This window comes from Sorex araneus, chromosome 3, assembly GCF_027595985.1.
Source record: "Sorex araneus isolate mSorAra2 chromosome 3, mSorAra2.pri, whole genome shotgun sequence".
NCBI lineage: Eukaryota > Metazoa > Chordata > Mammalia > Eulipotyphla > Soricidae > Sorex > Sorex araneus.
In genome coordinates this window covers 175,602,655-175,617,701 of record NC_073304.1, presented here as the reverse complement: position 1 = coordinate 175,617,701, position 15,047 = coordinate 175,602,655, and the positions used below count along the sequence as shown (strand labels likewise).

General features: G+C 55.0%; 1 protein-coding gene across 2 annotated transcripts in view; it reads right to left on the bottom strand.

Moving 5' to 3' along the window:
- Window positions 1-15,047, bottom strand: part of PKNOX2 (PBX/knotted 1 homeobox 2) — a 179,195-nt gene that overhangs the window by 149,294 nt on the left and 14,854 nt on the right. The gene's annotated exons all lie outside the window — the stretch shown is intronic.

Genomic DNA, 15,047 nt, shown 5'->3' with positions numbered 1-15,047 from the left:
ATATGAGACAGATGTACAAATTAAGCAATTGCTGGTAACAAGTCATAAACAAATTTAATTTGAAACAATATTATTAAGTCATGTGACTCAGTTTGGGGTCATGGTCCACAGTTTCAGAAGCTGGGAACTAGAGGGTCCTTGGGTGCCTCGTTGGTCTCCCTTTCGGGGGCCAAGAGCAGAATGCCTCAACTTGGTTCCTTGGCATCTCCAGTAAGTGCCGAGATCCAACTCTACAACAGCTGCAGAGAGAACAGGCCTCCTGAGGACCACATGCACCAGAGCTAAGAACACGCCCATGTCACACGCGAAAATGCAATGGGATCTCCGACCTGAACATGGCTTCAACACCGTTAAGTGGCATATTGCCTTTGTATTTTGGCTTTGGGAAGAGCCACACCCAACACTCTTCCTGCAGTGCCCTGCATGGCACTTGGATTCACTCTGGGCAGTGCTGAGTATTGAGGGCAACCATGCCATGGTGCCCCAAATGGAACCCAGGGCTGGGCTGCATGCAAGGCCAGTGTCTTAACCCCTGTACAGCTCTCCAACCCCCACTGACAACTTTGAAGTCCAGCTGAGCGAGGTATAATGACGCCCAGAGTTTGGGCTAAACCCCAAGGTGCCCCTCCTTTCCCACATGCAAAACGGAACCCACTCGCAAAGGGTGTGCCCCAGCCCTTTGCACCAAGTTCCTACCCAACAGAATCTTGTTCTTTTGTTTGTTTTGCTTTTATTTTTTTGGGGGAGGGGGTCACACCTGGCTATGCTCAGGGGTTACTCCTGGCTCTGCACTCAGGAATTACTGCTGGCATTTCTTGGGGGACCATATGGGATGCTGGGGTTCGAACCTGGGTCAGCCGCATGCAAGGCAAAACGCCCTCCCTGCTGAGCTATTGCTTCTGCCCCCAGAATGCTGTTCTTTTAAAAAAACCAAATCACTTCATGGAAATTTTGTTTGCTTGGTTGGTTGGTTTTGGTTCCTGGGCCATAACCCAGTGGCACTCAGGGGCGATGCCCAGTTGGATACTTGAGGGTCACTCCTCAGGGGAGCTGAAGGCCCTAGTAGTGTGGGGGCTTGGCCCTGGGCCTCCTGCTTGCCAAGTACGTGCTCGGCCCACTGGGCTTGACCCCCCCAGTCCTCACTTTTCTAGACCAAGGGCTCTTGGGGACCTGAAAGACTGTTGGAGGGGCTGCAGAGGGGGTTGGCACACACACAGGGTGCAGGCTGCTATGGGCTTCTCGGATACACAGCCCTGAGGCTTAGACAAGCACAGTGAGAGGAGCTGGGCACTTGGTGGACAGTGAAGGACCAGCCTCGCCTGCAATTCTCGGGCACTGAATTCCCAAGGATCATTCCCAGGCAGCCTATCCTTATCTCAACTGTGTCTGGACCTCATCTTGCTTTGTTTAAAAAGGATTTTAGGGAAAATAATTTGTTTTAAATATGGGCTTGTGGGGGCTGGAGTGATGGTACAGTGGGTAAGGAATTGCCTTGCACGTGGCCGACCTGGGTTCGATCCTCAGCATCCCATATGGTCCCCCAAGCACCGCCAGGAGTAATTGCTGAGTGCAGAGCCAGGAGTAACCCCCTGTGCATCACCGGGTGTGACCCAAAACACAAAAACTAACTAACTAAATATATATATATATTTAGTTATATATATATATAAATATATATATATAGGCTTTCAAAATCCCACAGGTGAGAATTATTCGACAAGTGCTACAGCAGGAGCCCTGTATTCTCATGAGCGAAGCTAAGTGCCAGGGATGCCTAGTGGGACAGAAGAAACTTCTACCCCCAAGTTTTTGTCCCCAAATCATGGCTGACAGCTCAGGCTTCCCCCACCACCAGATAAGAACAGCAATCTCTCTTGGGTCTGGAGCTGCAAGGTAGGTAAGGGCACTTGCTTTGCATGCGACTGACCCGGGTTCCATCCCTGGCATCCCATAGGGTTCCCTGAGCACCACCAGTAGTGATCCTTGAGCACAGAGCCAGGAGTCAACCCTGAGCACCACCGGGTCTGGACCCCCCCACACACAACAACCACAACAAGAATCTCATCACAGTTACTGGAGGTCATTCCAAGCCCCTGACCCGGATGAAGTCTTCTATAGGCGAGAGACCCGGGGAACAGGTATGCTGGAGATGCTGACAGGAATGAAGTTTTAGGGCAGTAGGCTCTGTGCCACTAGCAGCCTGGGTCTCAGTGTCCCTGAAGCAAATGCACCGGGTCACCCTCTCCCCTTCTCCCAGAGACTAGCTCCCAGGCCTTCTCAGGGTGGGCTCAGAAAGCCTGACCGGTTCCTCAGATACCAGAAAGGGTCTGGTGTTTAAAAGCGGGGGAGGGCATTTATCCTGACTCACCTCTAACTTTTGCCATGCCACACCCCCAACAGCCAGAGAAGTCCAGAAAAGGTAGGTCCCCCCAAGCACCCCAGGACCGGAAGGTCAGCCTTGTAGCCCCAACAGGGCAATCTCCTGGCAGGGCTCTTTCCTGTAAAGGCCGATCAATACAGCCCATCCCACATCCCCGCCCTTTCCTGCTCCTCCGTCCCTAACTGCTATTGATCACCACAGCGCCGGGAAGCAAACGCCAAAATACATCAATCAATCGCCGAGGTGGCAAAGAGACTTTATTAAAACCATTACACCTTCTTCTCCTTTCCTGCCCACCCCAGCTTCTCAGCCCAGCGGCCATTTCCCTTGGATGGCTTCCAAGAACTCTGCAGACATGATCTGCTGGCTGGTGGAATTTCCTCTGGTGGGGCCCAGAGATTGAGCAAGGAGTCCCATGACGGGGAGATGGGAACCAGGTGTGCGAGCAGACAGGCGGGCCGGGGCCTGTGTAGGGAGCACAGGAAAGTGTGCAGGAGGCAGGTTTGCTTAAAGGGGGGGAAAACACCCACCCCGCACGCTTAGTCACTTTTCAAAACATTTTTTAATTATCCTCCAAATTTTTATAAATCAATTCCTTCTGGCTGCCTAATGTCCTCTACTAAGTGGTTTAATTGTGATATTTCACTCAATAATTGGGTTTATTTTAGTGCAGAAAGAGACAGATTGGAATACACCGAGACTGTGGACACCGTCTACACTCTGGAAGCAAGGATGCAGCCCAGGGAGTGGGCTTGGTCAGGAGTCCCTGCCTGACCCAGCGGGATTCTGCCACCACATGGCCCAGTGACCCCTGTTTGGAGGGGTCAACTCCTAGTACGGAGCTAGGAGTCGTACCCATGCACTGCCAGTGTGGCCCAAACCGTGCACCCCAGAAGAGAAGCCTGGTCCGAGTGATGACACGGGGGGGGGGAGGGCTTTGGCCTTGCACTTGGCCAACCTGGGTTTTATCTCCAGGGCCTCTGAACCTTGCCAGGAGTATAGAGCCAAGAGTAAGTCCTGAGCCCCTGCTATGTGTGGCCCAAAACCAAGGCCAGGGGGCGGGGGGTGGGGTGGGGAAGAAGTGGTTCTGTTGGCCCTCAAGGGCCAGAGACTCTTCAAGGAGACCCCAGGAAATCATGGCTTCGGGGGTCCTCCCAGAGAAAAGCACGAAGCACCCTGGGTCTGTGGTGCTCCTGGGACCTCGGTCGCCCAGGGGTAGGCTGAGCTCAAAGGGCTGCAGCACGTGTGGCCTGTGGGGGAGGCCCTGTGTTCCATCCCTGCAACCATGGGGAGCCCCCCACTCCCGAACATGAGAGGGAAACACACAACGAGACGGGTCCTCACAGAGCCCGTCCCTGAGACCTTGAGGAGCTCTGCAGGGCTGCTGAGCTGGAACTAAACTGTCCTGGGGTGCCCATCATGGCCACCTGCAGCCCTCACCCCTGGGGAAGTGGCAGCCTGCTCAGAGAAGACCTAGTGGAGCACCTCTCTGGAGTCCGGAAGGAGAGAAACCGTCACCGTGGCCTCCAGAGCTGCGGGTAGGGGTACAGCAGCGTCTCTGTGGTGAAGAGCCCTTCCTCAGGCCTCTGGTAAGCGCTTAGGGCCGCTCTCCCTGCCTGGGAATGAGCTGCTTTCCAACTCTTCCCACCGGACACCTCTTCCAGGCGGCTAATGCTGAGCTGCTGGTCCCGGAATCCCCAGAAGGCTTAGCCACTCCCAAAGTTGCTGAGCCCTCCGGGTTTGGGTTTAGGGCGTGTGCCCGATGCCCCGGCGGCTTAAGAAGCAACAGCCCACTGGGTGAGGAGGGTGAGCGGAGGGCAAGCGGGCCAGGGGGCAGCTGACGGTGGGGGTCTTGGCTCGCTCCGCCTTCACCCTGAACCTGTGTGCGGACACCGGGCTGGGAAGCAGGAAAGCATGTCCGTGACCTTCAGCTGCTCCTGCCCCTGCCCCTCCGCCAAGGAGCCCGAGGACTTTGAAACAGACACAAATCATCAGCGATTATTTCTATGTCTGCTTGCCCATGTCGGCGACGTCTCTAGGGCACAGAAGCTGTGCCGGGCTTACCAGGTGCCACGGGGCCAGTGCAAAGGATGATGGGCCTCTCCTTGCAGTCTCCCTGAAAGTCGGCCACAGCTACCTAAGTTTCCAGGCATGAGACAGTGTATTAGGCACATGGGCTGGAAGCCTTCCGTGCGGTTCTTGAGTCTACCTTTTCCACAGATGGGCAAACCTCCGCCCGGCCTCCCCGGAGTTATCCACTTCCCTGTCCCCAGTCTTATGTTGGGAAGGGAGCATCATTCCCCACCCGCTGCTCTTCCAAGCCCAGCAGATACGTGGGAGGCAGCGACTCGACTGGGTTCCTCTGTCTGGGCTTTCCCCCACCGAGACCCGCACCTCCCCAGCCCCCGGACTGCAGTTCCTCAATCTGCCAGCAGGGGGCGGGCCGCCCACGAGTCTGCCGCCCCGCAGCTCCCAGCCCCCAGCCCAGTCACAACTCCTTAGAGATGCAAATTGAGAAGCAGCGGGCCTAACCAGAGAGGGCTGCTAATTCTCCGACGGGTATGCAGATTTCCAGCCTGCCTTCGCGGGTTTGTTTGTTTTACTTTGCAATAAATTTAATACGGACTCCCTGAAGCAGAGAGGCAGATGGACTATAAAGCCTGCATTCTGAGCAGCCCGAGTCACTAGGTTAGCGCCGGCCCTGATTCCGGCTTAAATTATATCGACGAAATCTGACATGAAGTTGGGTCTGGGGGTTGCTGGCTCCTTGGTGCTCTGGAGCTGCGCCCGCGGAATTTACAAGAGCCGGTTTGAATCTCTGAATTTCTCAGAGCGGCTGAGTAGGAGGCCCGGGTGGACCAGGAAGACGGGAGGGCAAGGAGTGTGCTGGACCCAGGGCCCATTCCCAGCCCCGAGGGGAGCCAGGCAGCAGAAAATGCCACCCGGAAGCCGGGCTTCAGACCTCAGAGGCAGCTGGAGCCAGAACATCCTTTTGTTGTTCAGGGGCCACGCCTGGAACTCTCAGGGTTACCCTTGTCAGCACTCAGGAATCACTCAGGGGACTCTACGGGGCGCGGGGTTCAAACGCAGGTCGGCGGCGAGCAAGACAAGCGTTCCTGGAGCCAGAAACAGGAAGGAGGGACTAAGAGCACTGCACCCCTGTGGGAGGACAGAGGAGGCACCAGGGTCCACGGCAGCCCCCGTCCTGTCAACACTTTTGTCCACCAAAGCACACGCCTGTCTCCAGAGAGGAAGGCAGAATGTACTAGAAGGTCAACAAGTTCCGGCTCCGCCTGCAGTTGCTTTGTTCACTTCTGGGGTGATACATTCAGCATTTCTGAGCCTCGGTTTCCCTGTGGGCATCCTGGCTTGTGTATGTTATGTGCAGCACACTGTGTACGGCTCCTGGAGGGGTCAGGAGGCACGAGGGAGCAGGTGCAGAGGGCGCAGGGGGCGTCACACCTGGACACAGGCGAGCAGCGGTGGCGGGGAGGGGCCAGCTGGGGCGGGGGTGGGAGAGAGGAAGGTTTCAGCAGCTCCAGCACCATGCACAGGGCCGAGAGAGCAGGGCAGGCGGCAGCCTTCTTGGTCTCCTGGGAAAGCCACAGCCCAGCGGGCCCCTGCCCCTCCTCGATCTGGGAGGGGCACCCCACAGGGAGCACCAGGGAAGGAGCCCATGGACACGAGGATTGTTGACTTTTGTCCCCTCCACGCTGGGGAGTTGCCAGGAGCGGGCGACAGGGAGAGAAGAGACGAGTGGAAGCAGAGAAAGGAGCCCGGCTCGCAGGCTGGCCGGGTGGGGAGGCTGAGCCAGAATGGAAATGAGGGGCTTGGTCACCATGGAGAGAGAAGGGCGTCTTGGCAGCGCTTGCCGTAAGAGGAAGGGGGGATCAAAGAAGCTGGGAGGCAGGCGGGTCACAGCCCGCTCCACCGAACAGAACAACACATTCCCCAGAGTGGTGGGGGGACAGCGACTGCCCCCCCATCCCACCTGCCCCTCACAGCCAATGCCCCCGCCAGAGCCGTGGGCAAAAGCTTATTCAACGAAAGTTGGCGACTCTCTCCCCACCCCCATGCTCTGAAGATGTGAGGGCAGGGGGAGGAGACCCCTACTTCTGCATTAGCGATGTCCCAGCTGTAGGGGTCACTCTCATAGCGCAGGCGCCAGGGAGTCATGGCTAGCTGTGTCCCTCACTGAGCACCGTGACCTAGAAACCCCCTCACAGAGGAAGCCAGCCCCCTGCCCTGAGCTCCCTTCCCTCCCACTGACTCCCGAACCCAGCCCACGAGAAGGAAGGCGGGTGCACAGCATCTACATCATCCCCCCCACAAACCCCCCCAAGCACACTGTCCTGAGCACCTGCATCTAACCTCGGCTCTGCGCTCCGCCCAGGCCCTTTGAAGCTCTCCTGGGACTCGGGGCGCCCCGATGCTACCTTCCAGCGCGAAGCACATCAAGGAACTCATGAATCAATGATGATCTGACATGAATCACACACCCGGGAGCAAAACTCTGAATCAACTGCTGCCCATCGAGCAAGGCGAGGCTGGAGGGTTACACCGCAGGGCAGCCAGCAGAGTCGGAGCCGAAGGGGACAGTGCAGGGCGGCCAGCAGAGACGGAGCCGAAGGCAGGAAGAAGCCATCACCTAGCTGGGTGGATTCAGGGTGCTGGCGCTGCCCCCCCACCCCCCCGCCACCCCTCGGGAGCTCCAGCCTCCCTCTCCAGAGACAGACGAGCTGCCCGCAGGAGGGGCGCTGGCCACTTCCCTCCCTCCTTTACCCCAAAAAGGACAATCTGATTGGGGGAGCCAGGGGCCACTGACAGTGCTGCTGGCCAAGCCCAAGCCTGGCACTTCAAGGCTTACCCCAGTGCTGCTCGCAACAGGGTCCCACGGGCTGCGGCCCCTGACTCTGGGGCTGGGGGCGGGGAGCGGGTCTATCGGGGCTCTCTGTGCAGGCTGGGGAGGTAAGGTGGCAAACACCCCAGACAAACAGCCTGTCTGCCCTCCAGACACCACCGTCCTCAGGCCTTTTCCGGTGAGGGAAGCGATGCCGGAGGAGCACAGTGGGGCACCCACAACTGGCATCCGGGAAGGGGCACAGCACTTGGGGAGCCCCCAAAGAGCTGAAAGCAGAACAGGCCTGACCACAGACCCTTCCACAGCGCGGCAGCTATGGCTTCAGGAAAAGGGTGCTGGGCCCAAGCCAACGGTGGGTGTGAGTCTCCGCTGAGAGGCGGGCTGGCACTGCGTTCTCAGCTGCCAAGTACAAACATGGGGTAGCTTCTAGGTCACATTATGACGGCCGGCAAGCCCGTGTCCTACCAGAGGTCTGAGTCATTTTCCTCTTGGGCAAGAGGCGGACATGAGCAGGACAGGAATGTCCATGGTGGGGTAGAGGCATTTGGCTTGGGCCGGTGGTGACTAGCAGCCCCGGGCTGGTTCCGGGCAGAGCGCGCTGGAGACTCCCTCTGGCCGTGGACGTGAGGAGCCTCGGGAAGGGCTCAGCGACAACTGGGTGGGAGAAACAGGAGAGGCCCCGGCCAGCCACCCTGGCTCCCCCCACTCCCTTCCCGAGTGCCTGCGTCTGGGCCGGGAGGCAGATGAAGGGCCGTGGCAGAAAGGGGCCTGGCAGAGCTGTCTCTTCCCACGGTGCCCAGCCCAGTGCCGTGTGGTAGGTCTTCCATGGGCACTCGGGGCCGGGCTGTATGCCAGCGGTGGCCAAGCACTCGCCACGGCTCTTCCTCTCGGATGTAGCCCACCAAGAGGGCTCAGCAGCATCCAGTCGGGAAGGCTGACCCTTGCCACGTCCGGGCTGCTCGCACGCCTTCTCACTCGCCCCTGTGCAGGCCTGTGGCGCTGCCTGAGCAGCAAGGACGGACAAGACCCCTTCTCTAAGGAAAGAGGAGTTTAAGATCCACTGTGCGAGGACACCATTTACAACCGCAACAAATACACTCAAATGTCTGAATTCGTCTATTTACATAAAAGGTTTTTTTTTTTCATGAAGAAAGAACTGAAGTCCCCCAAAATAATACAAGACAGAAAGAAATGAAAGGAAGGGGCCCCTTCGGCCCCCAGGCTCTTGACTCCTCACACAGGCCTGCCCGTGATATGGCCGAGCAGGAGGGAGACGGGACAAGGCTGTTAGAGCGGAAGCCACAGCGCAGGGGGCCACGGGGAGGGCAGCACCTCGAGGAAAGTGAGCAGCAGCACATCACTCACGTGGGGTGCAGGGGGAGCCCACGAGGGGGGCAAAATGTCCAGAGCAGAGCCTATGTGCCCGGTGGCAGGACATCAAGTGGCCTGGCTTCACTCAGCAAAGGGATAGCGACTCCGACAATAAGTGCTCAAAGAGACGGAGACACCTCACTGCGGGGAAGGAAACTGTCTTAAAGCATACGGTGTGGAAGGCTCTTGCCTCGCACATGGCCGACCTGGGGACGGTCCCCGACAACACATCCCGGACAACACAACCCACCCAGAGTGACCCTGAGCACAGTCAGGAATAAGCCCTGAGCACTCCTGGGTGGGGCCCCCAAACCCAACCACGCACAAGAAGGAAACCATCTCTACGCAGACTCAGGACCCAGAGTGAAAGGCAAACTTAGAGCACACGAGGAAAATTGGATGACCAGACACTTGACCTGGAGGCAAGAGAGGAGCCTGCCCTATAGAGCATCCCTAAAAGCAAAATTCTAAGGAGGAAATTGGGTGGGACTTACAGGAAAATGAATGATTTCTACTCCAGGAAGAGCACCCTGGACGTCAACAGCTGGGCAATGCCTCGAGACAGACATCTGCACCCACAAATCTCCCGGGAATCGTGACAAACCAGGAAGAAAAGGAGAAAAACAGCTGAAAGGGGACAAAGGATGCAAACCGGGTGTTCGGAGTAGGGGAAATAGGAATGGCCGAGAAATCTCTGAAGTGATGCTGCCTTTCATACAGAAGCACAAAAGAGAAAGAAGAGAGCCGTATGCTGGAAGCCGGCCAGTGGAGAGCCCCGGCCTTGGAGGCGCCGCGGCAGGGGCTGGCAGAGCTGTGTGGAGCGCACTGACCCAGCACCCCGCCTGTGGGTGTCCACACTGAGGAACCTTCCTCGGAGGCCACAAGTGAGGGGTCCCTGCAGGAAAGAACGGGCCTGTGCCCCCCTGAGTGGCAGGGAAGGGCTGCGGTGGGCGTTGGCAGCTGTGCCTCCTTCACGCCCGTGTTTGGGAGCCAGAGCAGCAGCGCGTGGGGGACGGGAAGGAACTGGCAGGAGCAGGGCAGAAGCACAAGCCTGGAGAGCACGCACCCCTGTCCTGGGCCTGGAGGGCAGCGGTCACTGCATCGGGAGCGGCTGTGTGCACTGAGGCAGATGCCATGCAGTCATGGTCGTCCGACTCCTTCTACCCCCAGTTCCCCCACCGCCCCCGCCCCCGTCTCCCCCCACCCCTCACCAATATGTTCTTGGATAACAGGAACCACCTCATCTCTCCTCGAGCCCACAGCCCTGGCCTAGCCCATCTTGCCTCCTTTCCCTCGCCTGGGCTCACAAGGGGTCTCCCACCAACTTCACTCACCCGCACAGCACAGATGAGGCTCTGGGGACAGACGGACAGGGCTGTGTGACACTGAGGAATGCCACTCGGTGGCTGAGCAGAGATACACCTGCCCCCTCTCCTCTCCCTCTATGCGAGGAAGAACGGAAGTGCAGGCTGAGCGGAGCAGAGCCATGGAGCCACAGGCCGGGGGCACAGCGGCAAAGCACTTGCCTTGCTTGTGTGGGGCCCAGGGCTCGATCCCTGGCACCCCAGGAAAAGGATTAAACAGCAGAAGGAAACACACAGATCACTGGCCCCCCACCCTCCACCCTCCACCATCCCTTCTTGCCCTCCCTTCCCAAAGAGAAGGGGCCAGCCTTGCTCCTCATGCGGGAACCCTGGTCTCAGAGAAGGGGGAGCCACAGGTGAGGGTGAGAGAGATGCTGTCTGCCTGGTGTTCACATAAAGCCAAGGGCTGGGGTTAGGACATGAGTCCATGACTTCAGCAAGCGCGGGATGTTTCTAACTGGAAGGGCCAGGGCGCACTAGGTAGGAATAATCCAAGTATATAAAGAGCTTGCATATGGAAGAGGAGCCAGGCTTTCACTTATTATTATTATTCTTATACTTTTACTTGTTATTCTTATTATACTTATTATTCTTATAGTTTTACCTATTATTTATGTGGCTTTTTGGCCACAACCAGCTGTGCTCAGGGCTGACTCCTGGCTCTGCACTTGGGGATCACTCCTGTCGGGGTTCAGGGGGCCATATGGCATACTGGGGATTGAACTTGGGTTGGCCTTGTGCAAGACCAGTGCCCTACCCACTAGACTATCTCTCTGGCCCCTGTACTATCTTTCCCACCTCCACCTAATTATAAAGTATGAAAGAATCATTAAAGAGCAAACAGAAAACAAAAACCAACAACAGGTGCTGTCTGACTCCGTTTATATCAAGTATCCGGAAAACGCAGATGTCTAGAGACGGGATGTGGAGAGCTGGCTGCCTAGGGCTGCTAACGGGTACAAGTTGGTTTCTTTTTGGACTGCGGGTGGTATGTCCAAGGACGATTCCTGGCTCTATGCTCAGGAACGAACCCTGGTGGTGCTCAGGTGACCCCAGGCTGTGCCAGAGTCACCAAAGGTGGGCGGGACACCGAGCCAGGGCCTTATCCTCGGTACTGTCTCTGAGGCAGTGAAACTACCTCTACTGTCCTGGCCTGACACCCAGCATGCACACTGCTACCTCTTGTTCAGAGAACCATGATGATTAAATGGAAAAGCCAAAAAGGCTAGTACACTTTTTATTTCTATTTTGGTTTTTGGCCCACACTTGGTGATGCTCAGGGCTTCCTCCTAGCTCTGTGCTCAGGGATCATTCCTCGTGGGCTTAGGGGACCATATGGGGTACCAGGGATTGAACTAGGGTCAGCCAAACACATGGTAAGTGCCCTATCCACTGTATTATTGCTTTAGCCCTATTGATCAAATATTTAAAGAGTAACTATTGTGATGGTTGTATAACTCTAAGTAAAAGCCACTAAATTTTTTATTTTATGGTTCTAATTTTGAGGCCACTGCTTCCAGGTTTGGGACTCAGAAATAAGCTCTGGCAGCTCTTGGGGTACCATATGCACCATTGAGGATAAACCAGGGTCATCTGTGTGCAAGGCAAGTGCCCTACTTCCTACACTAGCTCTCCAGTCCCAAGAGAAATGAACTTTATCTCAATAAAGCTGATATATAAAGAAAGGAGAAAAAGAGAGAACCCTAAAAGCTTTCAGATGGGAAAAAGCTTGCAGACAGAAGTAGGGATCAGTAAGGCCTTGGAATTTTTGATGACAGACCTAGGTACATAAAAGATGGTGGATCAAAGTCTTCAAAATCCCCAGGGAGATGGCTTTTCACTAAAACATCTACACCTTGACAAACTGAATCAAATAAGATATGAAAAGTACTAAAAGTTATGTATCTCCCATGAATTCCTTCAATGATAGAGTCTGCTTAAAGAGGACTCACTTAATCCAAGAAGCCGGTAAACTGAGGAGGGGGAAGACACAGGATGGAGGAACCAGGCGGTTTGGATGGATGAGAGGGATAGATGAGAGAAATTCCCAAGTGTGCCCCGAGAAGCCGCCTGGCCTGCCTGAAATCTGGGGCTCTCCATGGTCCTATTGTCCTCCAGATGACAGTCAAGCTCTGACCAGAGCTGCTAAAAGGCACATAAAAACTAGGTAGGATTTTAAAGTATCAATATAAAGCAAAAACTGAACAATGCACACAGGAAGGGAAATGTGCTCCTGTTCCGGACATGGCTTGGTTTGTTGAAATGCAATGTCTGTTACATTATACATAGCCACAACATACATAGCCACATACATGGCCTCATGCATAGCCACAACACACCAACAGTGAATACCAACTTAACCAAAACCCACACAGTAACTAGGTTAGGAGGGAACGTACATATTTGTGCATGCGGAACATGATAGAAAATCAGACAAGCATCTTCCAGAGGAAAAGGCAAAAATGTTTTGGGGGGTGGGGGCAAGCAGAATTAAATACTAGATACATAGAGTTGTTAAGAAAAATGAGACAAAATATAAATATTGTCAGAAAAATGGAATCCAAAGAGATGAGACCCTGTATTACAGGTGGGGAGGGAAAGAGGGAGAGAGAGAGAAAGAGAGAGAGAGAGACAGACAGACAGACAGACAGAAGGGCAGACAGTTAAGAGATACCAGGAAAGCTGGATTTGGGGGGCTGGATCAGAGAAAGGAAAATAAAGCTGAAGACAAACAAACAAACAGAAATGCCGTCTGAACCTGGGCAAATCCCAGTGGTGCTGGGAAGAAGCAGTGCCCAAGAAAGCCAGTGGTGTCCTCCTGCATTTTCTGTGCCCTCCGGGTGCCAGGATTCTGACTGTCGCTGTCTGGAGAACAGAAGCCAATATCTAAGTATCCATGATTCTGGCCCTAAGAGGGCAGGGGCAGGAGGAAGCCTTAGAAACCACTTAAATGAGTTCCCTGACTTCCAGAGAAATCAAAATCCGAGTAGGAAACATTCTCAACCAAGTAGTGGAGGATGTAAATTTAGAGCTTTAGACAAAGCAAAGAAATGAAGATGTAGAAAAGGTTGCTGACTTTGGCCACTCAGTGACCATTGAGAGAACCAGCGACCAGACGTGGAGGACAGATGCTAGGGTGCAGAACTTGGCTAGGACTGAGGCAATAGTGTCGCCTGGCCTGGCCCAGCGCACAGCACACGCACTGCTACCTCTGGCCAGACAACACTGATGATTACACGGGAAAACCAAAAGGGCCTGTCGCTTCAAGAGGAAAAGACGGAGTCACTCAAAGGTGTTTGAAAGGAACAGGGGATGTGGTGGCGTGTGGCCAGATGAGAAGGTCCCAGTGAGAATGAACCCTTAACGCACGGAGAAGAGAAGCAGCTGCCGGAAGTGGGGCCACAGGTGGGACCCGTGTACCTGGGAGGAAGCAGATGCAGAGAATCATGTGGGAAAGGGAGCCAAGGCCAGACCAGAGAGGAAGAGAACGGGAATCTGAGCAGGAAGGGAGAGAGGCCAAAGGCCTCGCTCAGCTCAGCTCTAAGGAAGACAGAGGCACAGTCACTAACTGAAAGGAGGCAGCTAAGGGGCCAGGGGCTGTGGGGGGCTTAGAAAGATCGAGGAATTGCAACAGCTCGTCCTAGCTAATTTTGTCCCCAACCCTGACTGTGACAATGGCCAGGAACAATTTTTTCCTGGTTGTCCAGGAGAGAAGGCACTGCTGTCATGGTCTAGTGGCACCCAGAGGTGTTGCTCAACACCCCAGAACACAGGGCATCACTTCTCCACAAAGGGTCATCCTGTCCCAGTGCTCACTGTGCCCAGATGGAGGTGACGCCCAAGAGAACCAGCACTGCACAGGTGCCTGCGCTTAAACAGCACTGAGGTTCACAGCGAGTCCAACTGGTTTGGGGTCTCTTTTGCTTTTCAAATTTTCTAGAAAGTGTACAAATAAATGAAATGCCTCAGTTTGGCTTTTTGTTGTTTTGTCCAGTTTTAGGGGTTGCAGGGGAGGGGATGGGTGTTTGGGGCCACACCTGGTGGCACTCAGGGCTTACTGCTGGTTCTGTGCTCAGGATCACTCCTGGCAGGGCTGGGGCGGACCATACGTGGTGTTGGGGATTTAAATCGGATTGACTATGTGCAAGATATAGCTTCTGTACTGAATCTCTGGCCCCAAAAGTCCCATAGTAAAGGACTTTACAAACATTTTTCATGAAACAATGACTAAAGGTAATCTTACACTTACTGCCACAAGCAAACCTTTGATGCTGGAGACTTTTTTCTGACTTTCTAGAGAAGGAAGCAGAAGCACAGAGGTGACGCTTCCTTTCCCCAGCTCCCCGCCCAGCCCTGCCCACGTGGAGTGAGTGTGGCAGGGGCTCTGGTTTGGATTCTTCTCACTGTTGGCGGGTTTGCTTGGGGGGCTACACTGTCCGGTGTTCAGAAGCTATTCCCAGCTCTGTGCTCAGAAGTGATTCCGGTTTCTCTGCTCATAAATGATGCCTGGCAGTGCTCAGGGGAACACATGTGGTGCCGGAGATATGAGCCTGCATTGGCAGGATGCAAGTCAAACACCTTAACCCCTGTACTATCTCTCTGCCCCCTAGTTTGGATTCTAACTCCCTACTGGGGCTGGAGTAAAACTCCCGAACTAGGGCTGACCCTAGTTCGATCCCCAGCATTGCATGTGATCCCCTGAGCACTGCCAGGGTGATCCCCAAGCATAGCCAAGTAGGGCCCAAAAACAAACCAAGAACTAAGTCTCTGTTAATTAGCTCTGCCCAGACGCTCTCTTAACCGAGACCTGCTTCTTAACCGAGACCTGCTTCTAACAGCGCCCCCGACTGGCTGATTTATGTGTTGTGCATGTAAGCTGCCTTACATTTTGATTTCTGATCAGGCTGACCAAAACAGAGTTTCCACCAGGATCTAACAAAAGAGAACCTGGCCAGGATGTCTCTGGGGTAGATGAGGACGGAGTCCCCAGGGCTCCATTATACTCCTCAAAATGGGGATTTTAAGATCCAGACTCTTGGATCAAGTGACATGGGATAGAATGTCAGCTGCT